The following is a 13,480-nucleotide window of genomic DNA, read 5'->3' on the forward strand; positions in this document are numbered from 1 at the left end:
GCTAAACCTCCAGAAGTTTATTTTTCCCTGACTAGGTAGAGGTACTGATTTATCTCCATCTCTTGTCTTCTTGTTTGTGCTTGTCTCAGCTGGCTTATATCTTTCCTATCTCTTCCTTTTTATACTTTTTTGTTACTTGACTACCCCCCAACCCCCCCTTTTTTCCCTCTATCTCCTGGCCTGCATGCCACTCCTCCCCTCCTCTCACTATTTGCCTGGAAGCCCTGCACCAAGTGTGCATGAATAGCATGATATATCTGTTATTGCTTTCTGTTGAATTGCTCTTCATATTTTTGGCTTTGACTCTCTCAGATATGCCACACTCTAATATTGTCTAACAAATTACTTTGCGGTAAATACAATCCCAGATATCCCAGGTATCAGCCCCACTGTTTTATGGGAGGCTCACAAGTGTGTGGCCAGGGGTGAACTTCTTTCTATGTTGGCCAAAAAAGAACACCAGTTTTTAATTCAATCTTGGTCCTAGTGGAGGGTACACAAACAGACCCCGTACAAATCACTCTGCAAGAACTAGAGCATGCACGCTCCCTCTTGCTGAGGGAATTGAGGAAAAGGGGCTTATCGACAATATGTACTCCATCAAAAAGTGTTCTTTGAACATGGCAATAAGAGTGAAAATCTACTAGCCTGTGCCCTCCAATCTTCCCAAGCTCCTTGTACTATTCATCACCTTTGTGATTGTTCTAGCAACATTCTCGTGAAAAATTAGGACATAGCCAAGCAGTTTGAGCTCTATTATAAGAATCTCTATAATATTCACCCTGCTAGCCAAGATCTGGACAGCCAGAGCACATGCTCCCTTTTGATCAAAGAGTTTCTGTCTGTCTACTCTTCAGCAGCCATCCCCATGCAGAAGGCTCAGGAACTGGAAAGACAGTTTACACTGCAGGAGCTAGAGACTGCTCTAAAGCAAATGAAACCAGGAAAGAGCCTGGGTCCTGACGGGCTGACTCTTCAATACTACAAGTGTCTATATAAGGTCCTCCTCCCACATTTGCGCTGGACTCTCAACTCACTGCCTACCTCAACGGTATCCTTGGAATGCTTACTTGAAGCCCATATCACAGTCATACCAAAGGGGGCAAGGATCTGACTTAACTGTCCAGCTATAGGCCAATCTCTTTATTAAATGTCGACCTTTGATATTCATGTTGGCCCTGGACCCTTTCCTGAATAAGCTTCGCACCAATTCAAATGTAAAGGGCCTTATGCTTGAGGACAGGGAGTATAAAGTGGCAGCTTTCGGTGACGATCTGCTCCTATTTCTATCTGAGCCCTGCACATCCTTGCCTAACCTTCTTACTGATCCAGCATTTTTTGGCCAAATATCGAACCTGAAAATCAATTATGCCAAGTCACATGCGTTAAATATATCTCTCACACAAGCAGTGCTCACCCATTGTCAGGAACAATTTCCATTTACCTGGAAGAAAGATGCTGTTACATATCTGGGAATCCAGATCCCAGCCAATCTTTTGTAACTTTATGATAAAAACTTCCAGATCATGTTGGAAAACATACAAGGAGATCTTAAGCAATGGAATAGCCTTTACCTGTCCTGGTTTGGATGTTCATAACTCATTAAAATGAACATTCTACCCCGACTTTTGTATCTGATGTAAACCATTACGATCCACCTCCCGTCATTTTTTTTCCGCATATAAAAAGAGTTGCTCACTTTTTAATTGACAGAAATCTTCTCCGCATATTAAATACTCGTGTCTCACTTTGCCAAAACCTAAGGGGGATATCAACCTACCGGATTTGCATACTGTAACTACCACTCTGCATGCTTACTCACCAGAATAGTGTATTGGAATATTCACTCTCATAGGAAAGCATGGGTCTCTTTGGAAAATAACTATATCAACATACCTCTACATTTACTGCCCTGGCTTCCCTCTAGTTGCACTTTCCCTTCTCTTTTGGATCACCCCTTTATAGGCTCAACCATAACCAGCTTTGGACAGGCATGCAAACTTCCCATTCTCATCAAGACCTTGCCCTTTGACGTCAATACAGGGCAACACTGATTTTCCCCCTGGCATGTCAGACTGCTTTCTTTTTTTTCTTTGCTGGTCTCATTTCAAAACAACTAAGCAATACAAGAGCTATCTACAGTAAACCACATCATTCTCCTAATTTGAGATGTTTGCTCGCTTTTCAACATATAGGGGCAAAAAGCATAAATGTACACTTATACTGTCATGCCTTGGTGGTTATGAAGCATTCGTGGTAGCTGTGGGACAGGGCCCTCCAGTCCTCCCTCCCTGTTCCCACTCCAGTATTCCCCCCCCCCTTTTTTTTCTCTCCTTTTCTTCTTTACTTTCTTTTCTTTATATTATCTTTGATTTCCACCATGGGACCTCCATCTGAAAGATTTGTCTTGGGATGATACTTCAGCCTTTCTTACTACATTTCTAGGTAACTGGAAAAGCCCCATAACCACCCTTACAGTGTATGCAGGGGCTCCCGGTGGTAAGAACACATATTTTATGGGTCTGTGTATTTCCTGCCACTACATTGACATAGGTCTATTGATAGACCATCCATCGTATTTTCAATTTGTGCATTGTATATGTATATATGCTTCCTGTCTGAAAAAAATGTTTCTCTGAAAAAAATGTTTCTCTGTTGATTAGTCCTGAAATACCTACTGTTACGCAATTCTTTTGTAATTTGTTAAAAAAACAAACATTTAGCTAGATCATATACTCCTAGACCACCCCGCAATTTAGGTGTAAAGAGAGTGCATTTGTTCCCCCGGGGTGAAGTTTGTTTATTCTAATAAAATGTTCCTATGTTTAACCCCTTATTAACTCTTAGTTTACTCTAGAAATGCAGAGAACAGCCGACAACTCCAAATCCATATGAATTGCTTTATTTCCACATCATAATGAATACAAAAATCAACCGCCTTTTGGTAGATAGCCTTGATCATAGCACAATATTTCATATACAAACAGACATTTATTTAAAAATTTCTACCCACATGAACAATTAAATCATGCAATTTAAAATCAGCATCAGGTGTAAAAAGAGAAAAAGCAGAATGTCATTAATACTTGAGATAGGTAGCTATATTAGGTCAAGCATGAGAAAACAAGTGATCAGTGTGCTGGAATCAGGTCAGAAACAAATAGTAGTACCTAACAAAAAGGAAAGGGAAACATAAATCCCCCAAAAAAATGTAGGAGGAAAAAAATAATACCCCACATAAAAGGTATATCTAAGGTAGTGTCAAGGTCCTACCTTTCTTCTCAGCTTGTGCATCTCCATGAGCTGGCATCCATCTTGGTTTTCTGCAAAGCATGGTGGGAACCTTTATGCCTTCAGGCTTCTGCGGCTCCTCCTCAGAAGGGTGTGGTTGAGCACATTTAAACCTCCTGTCTGCAAGTGTGCTCTGCACTTGTGTCCTGTATGTTGCCCTGTTGCAAGCTCTTGTGTTGTTCTCATTGCTCTCCTGGTAACCGACTCGGCTTGGACAAGACTACTCTCTGCGTTAACCCTTTACCTGACCTCCCGTTGCTGAACCTGGCCCGTGACCTGAGTATTCTTTGCCTACCGTCTAGTACTGTCTGCTCCGTTGTTATTGACCCGGCTTGTCTGACTACTCTACTCGTGTTCCCATCTAGCTCCCACCAGCTGTACGCCATTGGCGGCAGTCGTTATCGCAGCTGGGGTCACTCGGGGGCCGCGACCTGGTCTCAGGCTGTGTCAAGTCCATACCCACCATCAGGGGCCCTGGTGAAGGGTAGCCTGGGGCTTAGACTCCGCGCCCTGAGGGACTCTGGTCTGTGGGTAGTGGCTGTCGTCAGTCGCAGCTCGACCGTACCATAGGCCTGCCTGCCCATTCCAGCGTTCCTGCCCTGACAGGTAGATCATTTATTTAAAAAAAAAGCCCACAATCTATCTGGAGTTCAACCCAGTGGGAATCCTGGTAAAAAACCACTACACCTCTCTAGAAGTCTGTGGTGGGTATCACCTTCATGTATAGATCTCCTGACCTTTTCCAGCCCACTTAACACAAAAGATTCCATTTTCCAGCATGTGTGTATTTAAAATGTTTTAGAAACATTAGACAAACCTTTGTCATTAGCATAAGAAAGACCATTATAGTGCTTTCCAATCCTGGCCTGAAGGGATCTGGACATACATCCCACCTGTTGAAGTGTTTTACATTCAATGATATAAATCACATTCTTAGTACTACAATTAATAAAGTCTCTAATAGTATATTCTTTACTGGAGGATTGAGAAATGAAAACTGTGTTATTCTTGCAGTGACCAGAAAATCTACATCCATTGGCAAGTACAGGGACAAGGTCTTTGTCAGCCAATAATACTGATACATTATATTCTTAATCTGATTGAATTTGAGGGATAAGGAAGTTACAAAGGTCACAGGATTGTTACAGACATTATTAGACACAGCTTTCTTATCACAAGATTCCTTTTTATTAAGAAGAGCTGTTCTATCCTTGCTAGAGACTATGTGGATGGCTCTATCCATTCCCTATAACCCCGTTCTTTTAATATGGAAGTGATAATGTCACATTCCAGTAAAAACCTATTTGTGTCAGAACATATATGTCTAGCCCTTAGGTCAAGGACGGGGAGAACGTGGTTCCCATAGAGGCCCTTCTACACTGTAGATAATGTATCTGGCCAAACATGAAATATGTGCTGTAATGATGAAGATGGAATTTCAAAGCTTCAAGTGCCAGATCATGAGGGATGCATGAATAAAGGGACTTGCCGTCCAAAGTGACCCATAAGAATGATCTCTGCCAATGGATAGCCTTGACACCTGTTAAAGCCAAGTTCCACCCAAAAGTGGAAGCTCTGCTTGTTTTCCTCCTTTTCCCCTCCACTGCCATATTTGGCACCTTTTGGCGGGGAGCGGGTACCTGGTTTTGACCGATACCCACTCCCACTTCCAGGTCAGGTCACTGCGGCGAAGTGAGACGGAAATTCGGCCCCCTCCTTCCTCCCGCAGTCTCCCGGGAACTTTCACAGGTCCCAGAAGACTGACGAACCAATCAGAAGGCACAGCCTGTGAAGTCAAAAGCTGTTACAGCCTGGTGCCCACAGCTGAGATGCCGGTGCTGTGGAGGAGAGAAGGGACCGCGCAGGTGAGTACATCGCTGGACTCTTGGACAGGTAAGTGTGTGTTTATTAAAAGTCAGCAGCTACAGTTTTTTGTAGCTACTAGCTTTTAATAAACACAAAAACGGCTGGTACACCGCTTCATTATCGATGTAGTATCCTTGGTATAACCAAGTAACCTGGCAACAAGTGGCTGCAGATACTGATCAACCCATTCCCATAATTTTTCAAACAAAGAGCCAATCCCTTCCACTATGGGTGGGCATTTGACAGGAACATCTTTTTTTATGGTAAATGGTGAAAAATTGGAACTATCGGAAACGCTACCGTCAAAAAGTCTACTAGTTTAACCCCATCTCCTTCCCTGTGTGCAAAAGATGTAACAAGTGTTCTTTGAAAATAAAATTAGGGTCTGTTTTTAAAACATGGTATGTAGAGGTGTCATTTACTTGGCATAATACTTCAGCTCAATATGCTGCAGATGAAAGAACAACCATAGCTCCACCCCGTCAGCTTTACGTATCACAATATCCCTTTGGAATTTCAGCCGTGAAAGGACTTGGCTTTCAAATTTATTTAGGTTCTCACTGGCATGGGTGGAAACAGCTGTGGAATTCTTCTGGAGATGTAAAAGGTCCATCTCCACCAAACTTTGAAACATTTTGACAGATGTGCTCCTTGTATGCACCGGATAGAAATATTTATCACCTCTATAGGTAGCATCTGACTTTATACCGTAAATATGCACCGAGAGGTCTGACTGGAGCCTCTCAAGTGTGGACCTGACAACTAGGTCTTGAAAATTTTAAGTTTTTACCACTGTCAAAGCCTGAAAACCAACCATTTGAGATGCTCCAGAAGAATCCACTGCAGCAGAGAAATATTTTCTCATTAAAACATTGCATATTAATCTATGAACATCTAGCAATGTTGTAAACACATCAAAGTGAGAGGAAGGGGCAAAAGAAATACCTTTAGATAAAAGTGAAAACCTTGAAAGAGAGGCATCAGAAAAGATGTATAACCTTTTTTCATTCCATGAGAGTTTACAGTCACCTGTGCTAATCTTTCTTCTTTCTTGCTTGATGAGGATAATTGGTTCTTCTTATTTCCACATCTTCCCCTCCTTGTCTCCCTTTTTTCTTTTTGCTAAATCTGGTATCTGGGGTCACTGGCTGTTTTTGATAACTTTGCTGGGATTATCCCTTGTAAACACGGAAGAAACCGAACTCTTCAATGCACCAGAAGACCTCCCATCTGTGGTGCTGAGAAATTAGATTGTGTATCCGATCGAATGGTTAGGAGAGCTGAATATAACATGTCTTTGATTGTTGTCTTTGATTGATGTTTGTGTTTATTTTTCTTTCTTAGAATTGAGGTCTCCTAGACCTGTTACGGACATAAACAGTTTACTCTAATCAGCTATGTTATTAACTATTAATATTTAAATGGTTTTGAGTTTCTTTACACTTTTAACATACTGTATATTTACACATTTTTTAAAAAGTGCAAAACTGAAAAAAAAACACTATTTCATTTGTAATTAACTTTGCAATGCTTTGTACCAGAATCCGAATATTTGTGTAATTTTAAACAGGACAAATTACAGAATAATAGGTGCACATTTTGCATGTGCAGTAACATGGTTTATTTTTAAACTAACACTGCTAAAAAAAATGTGTTTTGTTGAGTTTTATTGTCCAAGACAATATCCTGAAAAGAAAACCTTGTTTGTCTTAAAAAAAACAATATATGTATTACCTTGCTATGCTTGGCAATGACAAAATTATCGCTGAATAAACAGGTCCATAGCAGAAATGAAAAAAATTGCTTTGGTTCATAGGGGGTGAACAGGTGTGAGAGGTGAAGTGCTTAAAAAAAGTCTGTTTTTTATTTACTATGCTTTGGAAAACTAAATGTCATCCAGTTGTGATTTACATCTATTTTTTCAAGTCTCTAGTGTTTGAAGGCTTTCTATAGTACTATGTATATAAAATACTCAACGTATGCTGTCAAGCAGAGCTGTGGGCAAAGGGTTCATCTCCAAGCAGAAGGAATGGACCACACTGTCTAATTATTAAAACTATTGAAAATAGATTGATGTTCCAGAGTTCCTTTGGTAAATGCATAAAATGACCATTCTGCAGCAACTTGGAATTTTAATATATTTAAATACTGTACATTCTCTCCAACATCTATCCACCATGCTGCAGGACTCACAGAATATAATCTCTCATCAAGCAAGCTCTAATATTAGCAATAGCCTCCTCCAAGTGTAAAAATTTGCTGGAACCTAATTGTGGATGCAAAATCTACTTCAGTATAAATCTGTCCCCAATTCCAGCATAAATGGTTTAAAAGCTGGTCTGAAAACAGGTTTCTGAAGAAGAATGTGCAAAAGAGTGTTGCATAGATTGCTAACATAAATATACTTTAGAAGAATAATTCACCACACAAATTATAAACCAAGAGAAAGGCATAGCAAGATCATTAGTTTCACCCAAACATTGTTTTGCAGCCAAAATACTTTCCTTTGGTCCTTGTATGGTGAATGGCAGAGTGGAAAAAGTGGGGTTTGGGGACGCAATGCATTATTGCTACATATTAGGTATATTCTTTATCTAGCATGCTCTGAAGTCCTAATTTATGTGTTTAGTACATGGTAAAATTTACTTGAATTACTTCTAAATTTCTATTATTATTATATATATAATATATATAATATATAATTAAGTGTTCTTGCATGGCAAGACCATTTACTGTTATCTCACATATATATTCTTATTATTATAGCCAAATTTACCACCCTAACTCCTCCCACAGTTTTTACACTACATAGACAGTAATATACCGAAACGTGCGGATTGTTCCTGATTGGTGTGCTATTACTTTGTGGAACGTTTTGCTGAATGGTTCACGAAATATCAGCGTTTTTGTGGTGAAATTGGTCCCATAGGAATGAATGGCGAAATGTTCAAAACTAGAGTGGGAGCTGACAAAAGCTAGAGTGGGAGCTGAAAAATCAGGACATGATTTCTAAACTGCCATCACTCCCTTATTTTCAAGCCCACCTACACAAATCTTATATCAAAACGTTCAGCTATCCCTGCTGCCACTAAAAATGTCCACGGCTAAGCCATAGTCCTGATATTTTTCACAACATGACCATTTGTTTGCAACTCACGCCGCCCATTGACATTCATTGAAACTCCACTCTAGCCACCTCAAATTTAAAGGGCAATTTCTAAACTGCGACTGTGCCTTCATTTTTAATATTTCAGAGACATACTATGCATCAAAATGTAGGTCTGGGTCTTGTGATTCTCACAATATGTTGTGGTGTAGGATTTATAACTTTTAAACTACAACCATTTGAAGATTGCAACCTCCAGTGAAGTGAGCAAGTTGGAGCAGTTTGTTTTTAACCGTTCTTCTCTGCCTTTGCTGTAGAGTGAGTTGCCATAGGAACCCTGGTGTGTGAGCAGGCAGCACAGTGACAAGCCATTCCACCCATTTACTCCGCCCACTCCAGTTGTAGACTACTGGTGGAGGCAAGAACACTTCACACAATTTCCCCAGAAATTGTAGCTTTTCTAGTTATATTATTAAAATTATTATTTTATGTATTAAAACATTTCTAAATAGAACATAAGCTTGATCAACAATGGAATGCCATATTACAGTTCCCAGTAATCCGTTCACACAAATTTTTTTCTATATGTAGACTTTTTGCATAGACTTTTAGTGCAATGCACATAGGGCAGCTCATTCATTTCAATTGGTTGTCCTATGGGTGACAAACACAGCAAAATAGCTCATGTAGCTTTTTGCCACATTAAGCCATACGCATTTTGTACTGCACGTTTTGCTATGTTTGTTGCACATTTTTCTGCATGGCAAAATTCACATCTTCTTGTCATGTTTGAGGTGCCATTAACAATGAATGGCATGCAAACACAACACATATTTTCAGAGCATTTTGTAAATGATTTTTTGTATGTGATTTTGCACATGTTTACCAGGGGTGTATTTACCACAAGGCAAACAAGGCACTTGCCTAGAGCGGCATTTTTTAAGGGGGCAGCACTTTCCCCCCAGAAGAAGGAATGAAAGAAGGGACACGCGCATTATGGGATACAAGGTGGGATCCGAGAGAGGCTGTGGGCTGCTTCATGGTGTATGTACAGCCTGACTCTTGTTCCCGGGGATGTCCAGAGCTGTGAAGATGAGTGACACTATCACTGGGAGTGGAAGGCTCTCCTGGGTGGGGGGCAGGGATGTTGTTGAGGGGGAAGGGGGGGTTGTGTTGGTCAGTGTCCTAGGGGGCAGACGATTTTCGTGTTGCCTAGGGCAGCACAAAACCTAAATACACCACTGCAAATTACACAGGTGTGAATGGAGCCTCAAAGTCTAAACCAATTGTGAGGTCAGACTCTGCAGCTCATCAGGTTTGACTACAGCATTGCTTACAGTGGATTGTTATTTCAAGTGTCACCAAATTGAATTACAGATGAAACCTGTTAAGAAACAAACACCAAAGGAGCCAACAGAAAGGAGCCCTGTTCTGCATCTGCTAGATCCTGGAGTGCTACTAGTTTGGCAGCAGTATAGAAGGTTTTTATCTGACCCTCTTTCTTTTATTCACAGTTTAGCTAAGTATGCTTTGATTAAATCTTATTCAAAGCTGTTTAAGAAATGTGGACTATGCAGTGATATATATGTGCCAAAGTTTTCCTTTTCAGTTTTACACTGAAGTAGTTATTGAAGATTTAATAGCATTTGAAAAGAGGAGCTTATAATACCTTTCAATGACTTCCTTCTCCCAGCCAGACCTGAGCCTTTTATGTCTAACTTCAGCTGCAGGAAAGACACACTTCAGATGTCAAAAGAAGTACTAGTAGTTAAAAATGCAAAAGGAACAGTTAAAAGAAAATGATGACTCACTGGGATGAGATGAAAGACAAGTTTATGATTTCTGTAGAGAATACTAATAAAACTTTGAAATGCATTTCCACCCCAGTAGATACTGAGGGCATAAAATATATGTTGAGGAGTCAAGGCCAAATATTCTAAAGTCTAGATTAAGTAAATGGAAGCTTCCCACGTTTAGTTTAATTTCATTATAAAAAAAACATATCTATTGTAAGATCGATGCCTCTCAGAAATATATTATGACATCTCCTTTGTTATATATTTGTTTAAAGTTTTGAATAAAGTGTGGGAAGGTTTAGAACCTTTCCCTGTCACAGTACAAAAATTATTTTGGTTTAGATACCCTCATATTTCTCCTCCTCCTAGACATAGGTATTAAACAGAACAGGAAGTAAGGGGAGGCACAGGAACAGAGAAAGCATAAAAACCTGACAGACATTCTGACCCTTCCCTTCTCCTACCAACATTTTGGTTAGTGTTTAAATGCAAAAGATGCCTCCCTAGAGCTTTTATAAGTCTGCCTGAAAATGCTAGAGCAAGTCAGTAGAACAAAAAACAGGTCATACACCACCAAGGGTTTGTGACTAGACCCACTTGATATTTATTTGCACCTAGAAACAAAAAGAAGGCCATACATGGACCGAAATGCAGTCAGTTCAAGTGGTTGTAAACCCTTATATATGCCCAGTGACCAGCCTCAAGTGATAAACAGAGATGAAACAAATCCTCCTACATAAGTTGTATCTGTTTATCTGCAGTCTTCTCTACAATACATCTGTTCAAAGTCCAGGATTTAAAAAGCTTGTAAGGCTATCAAAAAAGGGGGAGGAGAGCTGAAGTTACACTCTGAAGAGCACAGTGAAGAGAGGTTTATGACCACTTTTAGCTGGGATCAGCCAAATTTTGATCCATGTATGGGCAGGCTGGTTGTACACAATCAACGTGTCTATAACCAGCCTGTTGGGAACTTTCCTTTTGATCAGCACTGCTGGCTATAGCCAGTGGTGCAGATAAATGTATTCAGCCAAGTTTACAATAGCTCAGCAGGAGATATTCTTCATCCACATCAAGTGGATGGGGGAATTGAATAATTTTCTGTCATTCAACCAGGGGGTTGAACAAAAGAAAATGACTCATGTATAGCCAGCCTAAAGTGTGTACTCTGACCCTTGTCTAATTGTAGTATTGTGACATGCATGGAATTTTTTCTACAGTAATAGGTTGGCTAGGCAATGAGACAAACCTGAAGGACTTCAAAATCACAGCTCCCAACTATTACTGCAGCTAAATCCTTCTAAATCATGCAAATGTTTTCCTCTGAGGTTTTTAGAAACAAATCAGCTATACATTGTACCTGTTTTGTATAAAATTGCAATGTATAAATTCTGCAATAAATATTTTGCAACTATGCAGTTTACAACTGTATAAAGTGTTTGTTCTTATGGGGTCATAAATTAACATAATTGGACTAGAAGTTCTATTGGAGTAAAAGTAATGGCAGAACCTCCAATCTTCTTTATTTCATAAACTTGGAAGATCTGTACTGATCTTATGTGGCCACCATAGTACCCACATGTTCTAACCTTTCCCCACTCTATCCAATCCAACCAAAATGCTTTTTTAGGATTTTAACGTAATGCAATGCACTGCACACATTTTGCAAGTGCTCAAATACTGTTTGAAAACTGTAAAGCTGAACTCAAAATAATTTTTTTTTTTACATAGTAGTAGGTGAGAACATGTGTCATATTTTTCTATGTCCCAGGTGGGAATATTTCCATTTTCTTTCTTCCCTTTTCTTAAAATTGATGGCATTATATAAGTACCTGTAACATTATTATTATTATTATTATTAATAATAATAATAATTTCCTGGTGACACCCTGTTACGCTGGCAAACAGAGGAAAGCAAGCATGGCGTCTCCTCAATGGGAAACGAGATAGAGGCCTTTTGCACTTAAAATAAAATAAAATTTGTTTACATTTTGATAGTTTGAGAGATTTACCTTCAGTTCCTGCTTCAATGAGAAAATAGAAAGTAAGAAGAAATCTACCCAAGAAATGCAATTATAAAAAAAGTGACATAGGTTCTAATAGACCACAGAGTTGTCAGATCCCAAACTCTGGAACTAATATGTGTCTAACTAACCTGCCACTATCACCAGTATGCAATGATGGCCCTCTCAGCCTCATCTACACAGAGATGTTTCAGTTTTCAGGACAACAACAAAGTGACATTTGACCGAGTGTGATTGGCACTGAGGTTGGTTAACTTCACAGTTAACCCTTTTTACAAACACAAACAGCTGCCACCGTGTGTTTTATTGGAAATGCACTGTTCACAGTATCTGCTGTAACAATTCTGTAATACATGCAGTCACAACACACAGGGATGTAACAGAGAGACAGATATTCTTTAAGTTCTGTTTAAAGCATTAGTGATAAGGTGTAACCATTTCAAAATAAAATTTAATAAAAAGACAAGAAAAATAGTACAATCAAAATATTTATAGAAAAAGACATTACGGAAAATTTAATAATAGCATAGCAGCAGTAAAATAAATGAAAAGAAGAATGAAAAGTACTTAGGATTTCCTGGCATTTAGTTCTGGAAGAGTCTAGTTCAATATAGCACAAGTCTGAATGGGTGTATCATAGTCCTTAGAATGACTTTCGGGATGTCTGCTTAGTTTAGCTGGAAAAGGAGGACTTCAGAGCTGCAATTGCACCAACTTTTGTGTGAACTTCTAAAGGGTATCACTGCCCCCCACCCAATCAAAAGAGCTTAAGAGACTAGAAGTACGAGTGCTGAAATATTTGGTTACTTCATCAACCACCCCCATATTTCTGAATGACCATAGTTTATGGTTAGGCAACCAGCATATTGTTACACAGACTTAAATCATGGGTCAGTATAATCCTGAGCTTTTATGTATGTCTTCCTTAGAAGGGTTAATGTGCCCCGGTAGTTTCCTGCACTTCGCAATACAGGAGTATCCACTACCTACATGACTGATTTTTTCTTACACATTATGATACATTCTTGTTATTAATGTAGCGCTCCTATGTCATGAGTTACGAATTATGTTTGATTTCTGAGAGCTATATGTAATAAAAAGGCCATCCCCAGGTCACAAGCAGTCTGTATTTATAATAAACATATAAAGAGCGTCTAGTTTCCTGTCTTTCCCTAATTGTTAATATGATGCCATTAATCTTTCACAACCAGGTAATTAAAGTTTTAAGTCCTCTGACCTGCCAGGCTCCCTATTGGGTGTAACTAACCCCAATTAGCCATTTACTATTCCTAATTGACAGGTCTGTGGATTCTGGCTAGTAGCTCAAGTCTTGTTTAGATGTGTGCTAAAATTCTTAATGGCAGTTTAGAAGGCTTAAAGTGACACTGAATGATATCATT

This window comes from Staurois parvus, unplaced genomic scaffold (assembly GCF_062004578.1).
Source record: "Staurois parvus isolate SC_StPar_1 unplaced genomic scaffold, SC_StPar_1.0 ptg000205l, whole genome shotgun sequence".
NCBI lineage: Eukaryota > Metazoa > Chordata > Amphibia > Anura > Ranidae > Staurois > Staurois parvus.